General features: G+C 35.5%; 1 long non-coding RNA gene across 1 annotated transcript; it reads right to left on the reverse strand.

Annotated features, from left to right (window-relative positions):
- Positions 1 to 794: 794 nt before the first annotated feature.
- On the reverse strand, positions 795 to 2,319 carry LOC113052493 (uncharacterized). Its single transcript, XR_003277041.1, has 4 exons — positions 2,302 to 2,319; positions 2,138 to 2,177; positions 1,655 to 1,753; positions 795 to 1,110 (listed from the first exon to the last, which is right to left on the reverse strand). It is a non-coding gene; the product is annotated as an uncharacterized LOC113052493 (long non-coding RNA).
- Between the last annotated feature and the right edge of the window lie 2,214 nt (positions 2,320 to 4,533).

Consider the following 4,533-nt stretch of genomic DNA (forward strand, 5'->3'; position numbering starts at 1 on the left):
AACATGGCTTTCTAAGGAAATATTGCGATCAAATAGCACACCTAGGTTCCTAACTGATGACGAAGAATTGACAGACCAACCATCAAGTCTTAGACAGTGTTCTAGGTTATTACAAGCAGAGTTTTATAATTAACACCTCTGTTTTTGTCAGAATTTAGCAGTAAGAAATTACTCGTCATCCAGTTTTTCATATCGACTATGCATTCCATTAGTTTTTCAAATTGGTGTGTTTCACCGGGCCACAAAGAAAAATAGAGCTGAGTATCATCAGCATAGCAGTGAAAGCTAACACCATGTTTCCTGATGATATCTCCCAAGGGTAACATATAAAGCGTGAAGAGTAGCTGTAAAAAGTAATACCTAGATCAAACTTATAAAAAGTGAGGCAAGTGGCTGCATTGGATGTTTTAAGTTGAGTCAACTTGCAGCCTTTTTCAAGTATAATAAACTCTGTAAAATTACTTAATTCAAACACAACAAAATCAAGTTGAGTTAACTAATAAGTGCTATATTTGTCAGTTAGATAAACCTAATTTTCTTGGTATATGTAACGTATTTATGTGTTGCTACAAGTAACCTGTACTCATTTTAGTTAGGTTTTATGAACTTTATGCTCATAGTAAATTTAACCTAATCAAATGTGAATAAACATTTTAATTAAGTCCTGGCTATTACCTCAGAAAATACATCTAAATGTCTATATTCTAAGCAGTACAGTAAATAACTTTACATAAACCGACTTTGTCAATAACAATTACAAATTCAATTGAAGAAGAAAAAGATGGGAAGACAGATTAAAGACAATAACATTTATTCAATGTCAACTAGTGTCACTTTTAACAGTGCCTACAAAACATACAAAAGTATGCATAGGGTCCAATCCCACAAAGAGCCTGTGATATATCTCAGAAGTATACACCAGATTTGAGTGATATTAGAGGTTGTGGGCATAGACAAGTCCAAACAGGAGGTTTTCTACAGGTTTGGCACACCTCTGACCATGGGCTGTCCTTCTACTGTGATAATCCCAATCGTGTTTGGCTGATGGCGCATGTATATTTTCAGTGGGGAACTGCCAAGCTCAGCGTGCACCTCTGTTTCATCATGACTCTATTGGGGAGACAAAAAAGAATCAAGAGTTTGGCCAGACAAACAGGTATTTAAATGAATATAGCAGACTGGTAGAAGACAGATACGACACAAAGTCAAAGTTGTACTTTTTAGTTGCTTAAGGTGATGGATACTAGATGGATACTTTGACTAGAGCATGTGACCAGAGTGAAGTCTACCATGACAATGTCATAGAGTGTTGGTACTATACTATCATGATCTACTGTAGCATGAGTGTTGTCTTTTCTGGTTCAAAGGATACATTACAATAAAACAATGCAATTTTCCTTGCCTGTACCTTATTGGTCATCACATTACTGTATTAAATATATTTCAAGAACAAAGTAATTACCCCATATCATCACAATAGTAATAACATACAGACAGAAATTAGATAAGTAGCTTCCCAGACAGCAACATAGTATTGGCCCACATCCGGCCCACATCTGGCCCACATGAAATCCATGTGGGCCAGATGTGGGCCAGATGTGGGCCAGACCTGGGCTGAAATTGCTTGCTGTCTGGGTTTAAGCCCAGTACATACATGGTGGACACTGATGAGGTCTTCCTTTCCCTCCCATATGTACTCAATCAGGCATCTCAGTACCACTTCTCTCCTTTTCTCCACATAGCCAGACGGATCCTGTCAACAAGTAAAATCTGATCAAAATTCACTGCCTGATGACAGTATCACAAATTAGAGAACCTCTGTATTTCAACCATGCAACTGATGTAAAAGGTTGTACTATACATACACCACTACCACTGTACTGTACAAGATCTCATACTATCACCAGCATCTCACAAAATTGAGATTTAACTGACCATGTAGGCTGTATTTATCAGTATGAATCAAGCTTCTATTAGTGCAGTATCATATCTGCCTTCTATTGGTGGTTGGTACATAAAACCTAATTCAGAAATGTAATTGTATGGAGCCAACACTATTGTTTGCAATTTTACCTATGTTTTACTTACCTGGGAATAATTATAGCTTTAACTGTATCTATTCTGAAGTTTTTTTAACCTGTATCTGAAGACCCCAGGTAACAAAAACGCTTGGTTACCTAAAGACCAGAAAAAATATGCATGTTAGAATAAGTTTAAAAACCAGTGGTAAATGTAAAATATTTAAGTAACAGGTTAAAAATAGTTTTATGGTTTTGAGCCAGTGCTATCAAATGCACTTACAACTCTGCTGCTGATAACCCGAGGACCCCACGACAGCTGCATGCCCCACCGGAGACTGTGTTATTAAGATGAAATTAAATAAGTCAAGTCACCTTTATTTACAGTACACAGCACTTTTAAATATATATATATATATATATATAAGTCTTCTTTGTTGCCTTTTTCTCCATCACACTTTAGAAAACATTATATATCACTTGAAAACATAAAATCTCAAAATTCATCCTTTGAAACCCATTTTAAATTCATCTACCATGAAAATTTACATCAAAATCATGTTACAAAATGTTTTCAGTTGTGAATTATAGGTTTGGATCATGCACTTTCAAGTCTATGTTCAAAAATGTGAATGGCAGTTAACAGGGTCAGTTAACGCTAACTAACGATTAAAAGTGATATTATTGGTAAAATTAAAGCCAAAGTAGTCTTAAAACATAATAGGCATTACTAAAGCACTTGTTTAATTTCATATTAACAACACGGTCTTAACTGCTGTTGTCTTCTTATCGTTGCATACAAGACTTCACTGCTTAGCAGTGTGTAGCCAACTTAGCTTGCCATGTGTGCAGGATAGCTAGCTATACAGTACAATTTGCAAACCTTACTTTAGCTTCCTAGTTGAGTGAACGATTTTGCGTGACTTTACATCACCAATAAATTGCCAAAACGTGCACATCTTACCGTGTTAATCAGTCTGTGAAATTTAGATCCGCTACAGCTTTCAAACAGTTGAAGTGCCGAGGAAGCATCTGCCTTGGAAAGTCCCCGCCAGTGAAAAAGGGATAAATCCAACTTGATTTTTATGTGTTTTTTATTTCAAATATTTAAGTTTGATGAACACGCATGCCACATCGACAGCTGCTCAAATAAATTGTGTATGTCAACTCACTTTTATAACATTTCTTGTACACAACAAACTCATACAAAAAGCTACCCAAATAAATTGCTATTGTTTTACTTAAAATATATTGTTATGTAAAAAGTGATATATTTTAAGTAAAGAGGAAGTATATTTATACTTTTTAGTATAAAACAAATAAAATAAACTAGATTACAACTATTTAAAATATATAAAATCTATTGTGTGGGTGTAGCACTTTTTACAGTGTTGAGGTACTCCATACTGCACTTGTGATCGATATGATACATCTTCATTCACTGCTACGAACTGATGGCGGTCATATAAGTATGATTTAAACCATGCTAATGCACTTCCATTAATGCCAATAAAGTGTTCTATGCAAAAGAATGTTGTGGTCAATTGTGTCAAACGCAGCACAAAGTTCCAATAAAACTAATAGAGAGATACACCCACGATCAGATGATAAAAGCAGATCATTTGTAACTCTAAGGAGAGCAAGTACTATGATACGGTCTAAATCCTGACTGGAAATCCTCACATATACCATTTTTCTTTAAGAAGAAATATAATTGTGAGGATACCACCTTTTCCAGTATCTTGGACAGAAAAGGGAGATTCGAGATTGGTCTATGATTAACTAGTTCCTTGGGGTCAAGTTGTGTTTTTATTTTTTGTATTTTTTTGATGAGAGGCTTAATAACAGCCAGTTTGAAGGTTTTGGGTACATATCCTAATGACAATGAGGAATTAATAATAGTCAGAAGAGGATCTATGACTTCTGGAAGCACCTCTTTTAGGAGCTTAGACAGTATAGGGTCTAACATACATGTTGCTGGTTTAGATCTTTTAACAAGTTTATACAATTCTTCCTCTCCTATAGTAGAGAATGAGTGGAACTGTTCCTCGGGGGGTCTATAGTGCACTGTCTGATGCGATACTGTAGCTGACGGCTGAAAGGTTGCAATTTTATGTCTAATAGTATTGATTTTAGAAGTAAAGTAGTTCATACAGTCACTACTGCTGTGGTGTTGGGAAATGTCAACACTTGTTGAGGCTTTATTTTTCGTTAATTTAGCCACTGTATTGAATAAATACCTGGGGTTATGTTTGTTTTCTTCTAAAAGAGAAGAAAAGTAATCAGATCTAGCAGTTTTTAATGCTTTTCTGTAGCCTAGCAATACGAAATACCTCTAGTTTTGTTTTCCTCCAGCTGTGCTCCATTTTTCAGGCTGCTCTCTTTAGGGTGCGAGTACACTCATTATACCATGGTGTCAAACTGTTTTCCTTAACCTTCCTTAAGCGTAAAGGAGCAACTTTATTTAAAGTGCTAGAATAGTCCATAGTTTCTGTTACATCATCAAGTTGTTCTG

The sequence above is a fragment of the Carassius auratus genome, chromosome 32 (genome assembly GCF_003368295.1).
Source record: "Carassius auratus strain Wakin chromosome 32, ASM336829v1, whole genome shotgun sequence".
In the NCBI taxonomy this organism is placed as follows: Eukaryota; Metazoa; Chordata; class Actinopteri; order Cypriniformes; family Cyprinidae; genus Carassius; species Carassius auratus.